We start from the raw sequence: 12,142 nt of genomic DNA, 5'->3' as shown, positions 1-12,142 counted from the left end.
TGACCCTGTGAGGGAGCAGAGTGGAGTGGGAGCGGGAGGAGGACACGTACCAGGGAGTCACAGAGACGGTGACCCTGTGAGGGAGCAGAGTGGAGTGGGAGCTGGAGGATTACACGTGCCAGGGAGTCACAGAGACGGTGACCCTGTGAGGGAGCAGAGTGGAGTGGGAGCTGGAGGATTACACGTACCTGGGAATCACAGAGACAGTGACCCTGTGAGGGAGCAGAGTGGAGTGGGAGCGGGAGGAGGACACGTACCAGGGAGTCACAGAGATGGTGACCCTGTGAGGGAGCAGAGTGGAGTGGGAGCTGGAGGATTACACGTACCTGGGAATCACAGAGACAGTGACCCTGTGAGGGAGCAGAGTGGAGTGGGAGCTGGAAGATTACACGTACCTGGGAGTAACAGAGACAACTTTCTGCTGCTGGGTCCTGCCTGCACTGAGTTTGAAAGAAGTGCAAGAGCTATCACAGAAAAGTCTGCAAGTTCATTGGCTGATAAATACACCGGTATTAGCGACTGTCAGTTAATTGCTGTAAGTTAGCAATTTTTTTTAAACTTCTCAAATAAGGGTTGAGCACAGAAATAAGAGGGAGAAGTGAAATTGTGAGCCAATATCATAAATTCAAAGTTGGGGATAAGACTTATAGCTCGGGTGCTCACTGTTGTAGATCTGTTCGCCGAGTTGGGAATTTGTGTTGCAGACGTTTCGTCCCCTGTCTAGGTGACATCCTGAGTGCTTGGGAGCCTCCTGTGAGGCACTTCTGTGATGTTTCCTCTGGCATTTATAGTGGTTTGTATCTGCCGCTTCCGGATGTCATTTCCTGCTGTCCGCTGCAGTGGCCAGTATATTGGTCCAGGTCGATGTGTTCATTGAATAAATCTGTGGATGAGTGCCATGACTCTAGGAATTCCCTGGCTGTTCTCTGTTTGGCTTGTCCGAAAATAGTAGTGTTGTCCCAATATACCGACCACTGCAGCGAACAGCTGGAACTGACAACCGGAAGTGGCAGAGACAAACCACTATAAATGCCGGAGGAAACATCACAGAAGCGCTTGAAAGGAGGCTCCCAAGCACTGAGGATGTCACCTAGACAGGGGACGAAACATCTGCAACACAAATTCCCAGCTCGGCGAACAGAACCACAATATAATAAATTACCCTCAGTCAGCCACAGTTGAATAAGGGACTTAACAATATTGTTATTTGCCAGATGTTAACTTCATTCTAAGTAATGAATTAAGTTACTCTAGACACGTTGAATTTTACGACATGGCAAGCCATGTTTATCAGATGGAAAATGTGTTCTGTTACATTGGGAATTCATAGCCCCCTGCTCGTGTCCTAGATGGACACTGGGTCTTGAGCTCAGACAGTGACTAGAGACTCTATGGGCCATCTGTGATGCTGAGAGTTAGGGGGATAGCACACAACCAGAGCAAATCACCCTGCAGACATGACAGCCTGTAAGAAGGAAGGGAATGAGGGACTAGGCAATCGAAGAGAAACAGTCAGGTAATACAAGAATATCTTGGTGTCTCCCTCCCAATTCAGTTTCCCAGTTTGGAAGCTGATGAAGGTATTGGCTGCTCAGGGGTGTGCAGTCAGAGCCATGTCTGTGGCCCCACAAGAAGCCTGACTGTACAGGAGGGGAGCGAGAAGGAAGGAGGAGCAATAATCAAAGGGGAGTCAGGAAAGTGAAGAAGGTGTCAGCGTTTCTGTAATTCCAGTATAGTGGACTTAAGGATGTCACGGTGTCTGCAGGACATTTGTCTGGGGGACAGTGAGCAGTCAAAGGTCATGTCCATGTTGGTGGGAATGACCAGGGTAGGAAGGGTGAAGTGGTCTGAGAGTCGGAATTTAGGGAGCTAGATGGATGCTTAGCAAGTGGTACCTCAAATGTAGCAATCCCTGGAATACTCCCCGTGCCGTGTACAAGTGAGACCAGAACTCAGAGTTTTAGGTAGATGAGAGTGTGACTGGAACGATGGTGCAGTAGGAAGGGCTTCAGCTTCCTGGGACATTGGGACTGGTTCTGTGGAAGGCAGCAACTGGACAAGCTGGATGGGCTAACGTGACAGAGCTGGGACTGAATTCATTGTGGGCTGTGTGGGAGGGATTGAAAATAACTTGATGTGTGCTTAGGATCCAAAAAGGAATAGTAGAGGAGACTACCAGGATTCTCAAAATAATGGGAGATGCAGTTGGTACTAATTTACAACAACAAGTTAATTAGTGGAAGATGGAGTAAGAAAGGAAGCCTTAATCTGACGTACTCTGCATGAACATAAATACTCGGAATATAGGGAGTTCCAGATGTAGATTAGTGTGTGGAAATCTGATGTACTGATCACCGAGAGCTGGCTCAAGGAATGGCAGGACTGTGTGTTAAATATTGCTGAGTATAAAGGATTCCAAAATGATAGAAGGGAAGGGAAAGAATGAAGGTAGAAGTATTGGTTTAGATTAGCATTAGTTAAGGCGTCCAAGAGAAAGAGGATCCGTCCAAGGACAGAATTTGGCTGGAGCTACAGAACAAAAAGTGTACAATTACTGTCAGGTACAGTCTGTCTGCCAGGAACCAAAGAAATGATGGAGAAAATAAATACGCAGGGTCATTTGAGACCGATGACAATACTACAGATCAGTTATACTGAGAAAATTAATGTTTCCAGATATTGACAGGGATACTGGTGGTGAAGGTTTACGAGGGTCAAGTGTTCCTGGATTACATGGAGGAGAGCTCACTGCAGGAGTATGTATCCAACCCAAGAGAGCATGTACTATTGGATCTGGTCCTTGGGAAAGAGGTGGGGCAAGTGGATCCAGTGTCAGTAGGGGATTGTTTTGGGGCGCAGCGATCATTTTATTGTAAAGTTCAGGATAATGGTAGAGAATGAAATGCAATAATTGAGAGGGAGAAACATTAGTTGACTGACAGCAGCCTTCAATGGGGCAAGAATGAAGCTGGGAACATTTCAACAAGGCCAGTGAAATGGTAGCTTTAAATAGTGTGAACCAGGTCAGATGGAGCTGTCATTATGGAGATGGGGCTGCAGTGTGACCACGACAGACCAGGATAATCAAATCTTTTCCCCATTTCTACAGGAAGGATAAATAGGCCAACACAGTGAAGGAGCATTGTGTATAAAGGATGGGATCAGTATTATTGTGATGCTCATCAATTTACACACTGCTCCTCCCTGCCCTCACCCCTCATCCCTGCGTATTAATCCTATCAGATATTGGTCACCTTTGCAAACTTCAGAAAATAGCACAGTTTCGAGGAGATAACTCTGTTCACTGTCTACGTTGGACAAGATGTAACGTTGTTTTTTAAAGCCCGAGTTCTGTCTCCCCAGACAGTGTAGGACTTCAGGTGCAGATTCCAACACCTTTTTAAAATTGTTTGAGAGTTTCTGCCTCTACTCCACTTCCATGTGTGACTCCCAGATCCCGACGATACTCTGGGTGAAATAACAACTTTCCTCATCACGTCTCTACTATTTAACCACATACATTAAGTATTCGCCAAAGGTAACTGAGGTCTCCAACAGGAACAATGTATTCTCTCCCTTTCTATCCAGGCTCCTGACAATATGCGCACCCCAATCAAATCTCCTCTCAGTATCCTCCATTCCAATCTTTTCCCATAACTGCACTTCCACTGTGACAAGGTAACGGATCTCCTCTGTTCCCTCTCCAGTCCAATTCCTTCCTCCCATATGATGGGGTGACCAGAAATGCACACAGTCCCCAAGCTGTGACTCATTATTTATACAATTCCTGTATAAGCTTCCTGCTCTGAAATTCTGCACTTTGGCTGACAGAGGAAATGATGCCATTTGCTCCATTAATGAGATTATTGATCTGTCCAGCCTACTTCATTTACCTGCCCACACTGACCATGCTCTCATTTATTGTTCATTCCTCTCTATTGCTGATGTCCCCAAATGCCTTGCCTTGCACTTCTCTGGGTTGTTTACTTCATTCACTTGGCCCCCATATTTTCTGTTTTTTAACAGTCTGCCATGGGATCTCTCGTCAAATCCAAGAAATTCACGTGCAGTCACGAGTTACTGACTCAAACCGACCCAGTCAAATTAATTACACACGATCTTCCTTGACCAAGTCCAGACCGACTATTCTGGAGTCCCTGAGACGTCCTCAGTGACCGTTTATCCACTGTCTCAGAATTCCAGCCGTGACCTATTCAGTCAGCCCCTTGCTCTACATTAAACAAAGTTGCGGTATTAGCCATTCTCCAGGCCTCCGGCACCATCCCTGCATCCAGTGAGGATTGGATAATGTAGGTAACTATAAGGCCGGGGATTTTCCCCAGCTCCTTTTTACAGTCTGGAACATTGTGTTACCCCTTTTTGAGGATTTGAATCTCCTGTATATTTGTCCACTCCAAGTTTGTTGCTCCCAAAATGTCATCCCTATTTTGATCCAGACAGACAAAGGCCTAACCCATCTTATGATTGGTCAAGTCTCATTTTAAACAGGTTTTATGGAGGGTTTCTCTCCACAAGGTGAATTGCATGTTCTCATGATACCATCCCCAATCTGCCTCATTAACTACTCTCCCTGCCCGCGTGGTCTTCCTCTCATCTGACACTAACGCGATGATTTTTCCCCTTTGACACAACAACTGCCCTCTGCCTGGATATCCCAGAATGCACCGGCCTCCTTGTTTCCCGGAGCTATCTTTAAAAAGTCATTTTACTCTTGGATTGTGAATCTGAAACTGCCCTGGACATGGCAGAGGGGGTAAAACTGGGGCCTCACTTTGTGGCCTAGCCCCTGAGTTTCTGGTGGATGGCATGGTGCAGGAGAGGGACATTATCTTCCTAAAGGGCTGGCAGGGGAATCTATGACACCAGACACTGCCAGCTTAGTCCGAGGCTGACCCCTAGGTCAGTGAGGTACCAGCCTTCTGGGTGAATACCCAGCAATATAGGAAGGAGGTCAGTGACCTTCTCCACTCCACCAGGGTAAGTGCCACCATCTGAAATTTGTGACCTCACCGTCACTCTCTCTCTCTATTACTGCACCCACCTCCAACCAAGGCTCATGTTCTCCCACCGTCAGTGCATGCAGCACCTTCTCTCAGTCTCTCTGTAATCTCTTCTCTGCCCCTCTGCCCAACTCTGCCTGTTGTCTGTGCTGCCCATTCACTCACTCAGAAGAACTCGACATCTTTCCCCCAGCTGTGCCAGCACTAACAGCTGTACCAACCACTTCCATGTCCCTAATCCTACTTGGTAATTCTCACATTCCAGAAGGAATCATCCCACACTAGGGCACAAAGAGCGAAGAGGGATATGGGGCAGCCTAACATTCATCTCCTCACCCCCTCATAGGAGAAGGACCCTGACCCTAACAACCACGAGAGGCTGACTGACTGTGTCCAAGGTCCCGAACTGGGATCTGAGACTCCCCCTGGCTCACTGTGCTGGGCACTGTGACTTCCTGTGGACAATGATATCAAGCTTCCTGGGTTTGTGTCTCTGCTAAACACCAACGCAACACAGCAGACGGGTGAGCCTGGTAGATGTAGCTGAGGAGAAACGCTGCTAAAGGCAGGGTAAGGCAAGGCAATAATTCTGTGAGCATTCAAATCAGTTAAAAGTGAATGTGTACAAATATGGATTGAGCAGCCCAGAGAGACAGCCCATGAGCGGGGTGGGTGTCCCTGAGCACAGTGTCCTTGCAGCAGGATTGTGTGCGTACAAACACGGAGTGAGCAGCCCAGAGGGACAGTCCATGAGCTGTGTGTGCGTCCCTGAGCACAGTGTCCTTGTAGCAGCATTGCAATGAGAGTTGTCAGTGCACCCTGAGCTGCAGCATTGAAGTACAGAAGCGTACTGTCAGTGGGTCGGAGATGTGCTGGGATGGCATGGTGAGTCTGGCATGTGTCAGATGACAACATTGGTGGGTGTGGAGGACATGCAGCTTCTGTCAGTGCAGTGTCATTCGAGACGTTGGTGTCCAAGGAAGAAGGCCACAGGAGCGAGCGGCGTGATGGCGTCACCAGGTACCCGCTCTGACATTCATGTCAAATTCTCAATATTGAGTTTCCCCAAATTGGGAAACGATCTGAAGCTGCAAGATGATGAGGGGAGGAATCCACAATAATGTGGCTGTTGATCATCAGTAATCATTCAGTGAGCATCTCGCCACTCCCGTGCTCAATTCTTGTCTTAAAGAACAGTCCAGCACAGGGACAGGCCCTTCAGCCCAACAAGCCCGTATTGACACAGGATGACCTTCTAAAGTTAAAACAAAAGGTTTTGTTCCAATACCTTCTGTGTCATTCTATTCCCTACTTATTCATACTTGTGCCAAGATCCCTCTGAAACCTTGCTATATTGGCTTCTTCCCCTCTATCAGTGCATTCCAGGCATTTTCACGTTCTGTCTGGAACAGCAGAAATAAACTTACCTATCACATCTCCTGAACTTTCTCCCTTTTACCTAAAACCTACGGTCCTGAGTGATTGATATTTCTCCTCTGGGTGGGGGAAGGATGTGGGGGTTGGGGGAAGCCTCTAGCTGTCCTTCTATCTATGCCTCTGATAACTTTGTAAATATCTATCAGGTAGCCCCATAGCCAGTGATGCCCAGGTGCAAATAAACCATGTGTGTTCAATTTCTCCTTCCGGGTAATACCCTCCAAACCAGACAATATGCTGGTAAAACCTTTCCATACCCTCTCCAACACTTCAGCATCGTGTGGCAACCAGTACTGTACACATAATTCTAAATGTACTTTGAACTAAGTTTCTCTACAGCTGCAATGTGACCTGCTAATTTTCATACTGCATACTCCGATGCATGTCTGCAATTTTGCCATCAGTCTTCTTGATCACCCTCTCCACCCATGTTACCACATTCAGGGAACTGTGGAGCTGTACACCAAAATCCTTCGGATGTTGATGCAATCAATAGTTTTTCCATCCACTTTATACTTCTCTCCTGCATTAGACCTTCCAAAATGTATCACGTCACAACTCTCCAGATAAAGTTACATCTGTGTTTTCTCTGTCCAAGTCTGCAGCTGACATATATCCTGCTGTATTATCTGGCAATCATCCTCACAATCTGCAACTCCGCCAAACTATTTACAGATCTCCAATCACAAAAACACTGTTCCACCACTACTCTGTATTCTATGACAGTTCTCTATCCATCGAACGAACTGACCGCTGATCCCATTTCACTTCACCTTCTGCATGAACCTGCCATAAGGAACCATATCAAAGGACTTGCTAATGTCCAATTGACCAACATTCAGCCCCATGCTCTCATAAATCAATTTTGTCACTTCCTCAAAACATTCAATTGAGTTTATGAGACATGATCCTCCCCACACAACTGTGTTGCCTGTTGCTAGTAAGTCCATACTAGAGTACTATTGGAGCTGCACTCATTCAGACAAGTGATTATTCCATCATATTCCTGACATGAACCTTGCAGAGTAGATTATATTCCCTACAGTGTGGAAACAGGCCCTTTGGCCTAACCAGTCCACATCAACCCTGTGAAGAGTAACCCACCCACATCCAATTCCCTCTGACTAAAACACTTAAAAAATTAGCATGGCCAATTCACCTGGCCTGCGGGAGGAAACCCATGCAGACACGGGGGGAATGTGCAAACTCCACACAGACGGTCGCCTGAGGCCGGAATCGAACCCAGGACCTTGGTGCTGTGAGCCACCATGCCACTCTTGATGGTTCCCGTAGAGTGGGACTTATGATGGGCCGTGATGGTTACTGTACAGTGGGAGGTATGTTAATCTGATGGTTACTGTACAGTGGGAGGTATGTTAATCTGATGGTTACTGTACAGTCGTAGGTCTGTCTGGCTGTGAGGTTGAAGAGTGTATGAGCTGTACAGAGTATGATTCTACTGCTGCCGATGGCCCTTGCACCTCATGGCTGCATCATCATTGTTTATTCAATCTGTTTACAGTCTGTCCCACTCAGTATTTAAGGGGCTACATATCATGGCGAGGAGGGCCTGCAAAATGTGAAGGTCGCCCTTGCTCCCCATTGTGGAGTGACCATTCTTACTGATATTTGAAATGGAGAGGTGTATCTGCAGCAGGCAGATCGGTGGCGATGTGGTCAATTATATGTTCCCCTTTTATTGATTCCACCATAATCTGCCACAGAGCAGTCTAGCAGCCACTGCATCCAGCATCAATGCTGAACACTATCATTAGATTGGATTCCATATAGTATGGAAACTGGCCCTTCGGCCCAACCAGTCCACACTGACCCTCCGAAGAGCAACACACGCCTTTCTGACTAATGCACTGAACACTATGGGCAGTTTACCATGGCCAATTCACCAGAGCTGCACATCTTTGGACTGTGGGAGGAAACCCACGCAGACAGAGGGAGCATGTGCAAACTCCACACATGCAGTTGCCCGAGGCTGGAATCAAAGCTGGGACCCTAGTGCTATAAAGCAGCAGTGCTAACCACTGAGCCACCATGCCACCGTATATTGACTATATACCAAGGAGCTGTCCCCCTCTGCCTGGCTGTGTCCTGTCAGTGGGACTGAACCTACCAGAGAGGGTGGTGATGTTGCCTGGGACATAGTCCTGTTCACAGAATCCTGCATTACAGACAATATCTGACTGTTGCTTGATTAGTTAATGGGAAATATATAACAGGTCACTTTCACATTTTCTGTAATGAAGAGTTAATATCACTTGATTTCTTACATATTTTAAAATAAACCAAATATCATTCTTTTTCAGTTGAAAACAATTGAAGTGAACAATAATTGAATTACTAGAGCGCACAGCTAACTATTACACAATTCAGTGACTGTAGTAAACCGCCGATTCATGTTCAGATCAGTGAACACACCATCTTGCAGGCAGCAAAGCTGTTGGAAATGACTTTGAGGAAAAGCCTGAATTCAGACACAATGTTACTGGCCTCACCATAACCTCCAAAACACTGGCAATCTCCAAAATCAGTCCAGAGAGCTCCTAAACTGGAGCTGGGCAGTTACTCACACAATCCCTCACAATAGACTGGTTAGAGACATACCTGAACAACGGGGAGATGTGAGTGGGGCAGACTGGTCAATGGACTAGCACATGGCGCTGGTCCAGAAACAGTTCAATATTTATAACAACGACCTGTAAACAGCCATGTCTTGCAAGTATATCTTTTCTTGTGTGCCACCTAAATTCTGTAATTCTGCACCTTGGACCTGATCCTGAATGAATGTGTTTTGAAGGTGATGGACTCCTGCAGCACATGGCATCTGACATTGAATCCATCATAAACCACATCCAGTGTATGTTAGCCCCACAATGTCAGTATCCAAACAGAATTGTACAGCTCCATTGATGGCCGCATGATCCCAGCCCAACGAGCTTGAGTTTGACTTGAGCCGGTTATTTCTGTGTAAATGTTTGCAGCTTTGTTCTAACCGTTAACAGCCATGAAGTAAAGTCTCTTTCCTGAAGGTCCGATATCCTTTCATAATACCAACTTTTCGATTGTCCAATAAGCACAAAATCCAACCATTTATTCAGTACACTGTTATAGCAACAATATGATGAAAACTCACAGTAAGGAGCATTGAAATGATGAGTCGCATTGCCACACCCAAGACCAAATTGTTATTAAGTACAAGGACTTTGAAAATATACAATTATTTTCCCTTGAATTAATATTGTTAACTAATAGTCGATTCTCCTGCTCCTCAGATGCTACCTGAACATCCGAGTGTTTTTTTTTCAGAACCACACTTTTTGACTCTTATCTCTAGCATCTGCTGTCCTCACTTTCTCCCTGCTAATATTCACTCATAATCATTTTCGTGACAACAGTATCACTGTGTTTAAACATGTTCCAGTCAGATATGAGTACGTTTTCAGTTGCTTCAGTCTATCTCGGAGCTCAGTATTGTGGGATGAGATTGCCAGTGTCTGTGTGATGCTTGGTGTTTAGGCCATGCCTCTGAGAGACTAACAGATTATTTCAAACAGCATATCCCTTCAGCTGTTCACAACAAGCAAGGTACTGCCTGGACCAACCAGCCTGAGCTCACAAAACCCAAAACTCAGTGTCCAGCATTGAACAGGTCGAGATATTTTTTTTAATGTTAATTTATTCATGCAATGTGATTGGAACGGCATTTATTGATAGATAGCGAACTTGAAACAGTGACACTGAAGGAACGGCAATACACTTCCCATTCAGGATGGTAGATGGCTTGGAACTGAAGCGAACATGGTGGGGGTCCCGTGTATCTGCTTCCTTTGTCCTTCTTGATGGTCGGGGGTCCAGAGGTACGTTGTAAGGAGCCTTGGTAAAGTTCTGCAGAGCACCGTGTAGATGGCAGGTATTGCTGCTACTGAGTGTCAGTGGATGAGGGGTGAAGCTGCATTCACACAGGTAAATGGAAGTATTTAATCACACACACATTCAACATGTGTCTTAGCAATAGGGGACAGGCTTTCGGAAATTTTGAGGTGAGTTATGCATGCAGAAGTTCTCGCCCCTTGACACATTCCTGTAGCCAATGAATTTATATGCTTCAAAACGTGGCGCTGGAAAAGCAAAACAGGTCAGGCAGCATCTGAGGTACAGGAGAGTCAATGTTTCAGCATAAGCCCTTCACAGAAATGGGTAATGAAATCATATGGTCAGTCCAGTTCAGGTTAACGGTAATCCCCGCGATATTGCATTTTGTATGTTCAGTTATGGTGGTGGCATTGAACGTTAGAGGGTGTGGTTCAATATTCCATTGTTAGAAGTAATCGTTGTCTGGCACATGTGTAATGGAAATGGTATTGTCACTGTTAAGCACACACCTGCATATTTCCAGGTCCTGGTACATTTGCACAAGGACTGCTTCAGTATCTGAGTAAATCACGAATGGTGTTGAATGTTGCATAATCATTGGCAAACATGCCAACTTGTGATTTTTCAGTCATTTATGAAGCAGCTGAAAATTATTGGGCCTAGGGCAGAGAGCACTCTTATAGCTCACTGATGCTGCCCCTCTCTCTGAGTTAGGAAGCTTGCTTCTAGTTCCACCTTATCCAGAGGTGTCTAACAACATATCTAAATAGAATAATATTACAATATCTAACCCAAGGAGCGGAGTGAGGACTTGGTCAGCACAATCAGTTGGACGGCTAGTTTGTAATGCAGGTTAATACTAACAGTGTGGGTTCAATGCTGCACTGACAGAGGTGACTGAAAAGGGCTGTCCTACCCAACATTTCCCTTACTTGAGGCATTTTGACTGTCCAGTTAAACTACCGCCTGTCGTCTTTGTCTAACGAGAGAGCAGCCCTATCATCCTGAAAGAGTATGGTACCTTACTTTTCCATTTTTTATCTACAGGCTCACTCGAACACCAACGCAGGGGAACTGCTGCGGAGCTGTCCTGGAGCTGAGATGGCTGCTCTCCTCCAACTCCAACCCCAACCTCCTTCCTTTGTACCAGGTATAACTTCAGCCAGTGCAAACGATTCCTATTTGCTCCAGTTTTTCCGTTAATCCTGGATACGACACTTGGTCAAATGCAGTTATGATGATGTTAAGTGCAGTCACTATTGCCTCACCTCTAGAATTCAGCTGCGTGGTCTCTTGTTGTACATCGTTAAACCAAGGCTTCAATGAGCCCAAGGGATGAGGGCCCAAACTGAGCTTCAGTGAGCAAGTTGGTGCTGAGGAAGTGCTGCTTGATCCCACTGTGTGACATCTGCCATCCCTTTATTAATGACAGGGATTAGAGCAATGGGGCAGCCATTGATTGTCTGATGGTTTGTGTCTGTATGTACAGGACACACCTGGATAGTTTCCCTCATGGACAGGTGGATGCCAGTGCTGTATCCCAGCAGGAACAGCTTGAATGGAATGTTATCAGCGCCAACAGCCTTTGCATTCCCCATCCCTCCAGCCGTTTGGAATTACCACACACAGTGAATCGAATTAGCTGAAGACTGCCATCTGGAGGAGACTAATATAGATCATCCTATCGATACTTCTGTCTGAACATTGTTGTGGTTGTTTCAGCCTGAACTTTTCTATTGTTGTGTTGGACTCTTCCATCATTGAGGAAGGTGATATGTGGGCATCCCCCTCCTCCA

The sequence above is a fragment of the Chiloscyllium plagiosum genome, unplaced genomic scaffold (assembly GCF_037043375.1).
Source record: "Chiloscyllium plagiosum isolate Xiang-an unplaced genomic scaffold, Cpla_swu_hap1 HiC_scaffold_37, whole genome shotgun sequence".
In the NCBI taxonomy this organism is placed as follows: Eukaryota; Metazoa; Chordata; class Chondrichthyes; order Orectolobiformes; family Hemiscylliidae; genus Chiloscyllium; species Chiloscyllium plagiosum.
The sequence above is the reverse complement of the archived record's forward strand: the minus strand, read 5'-3'. Positions refer to the sequence as shown.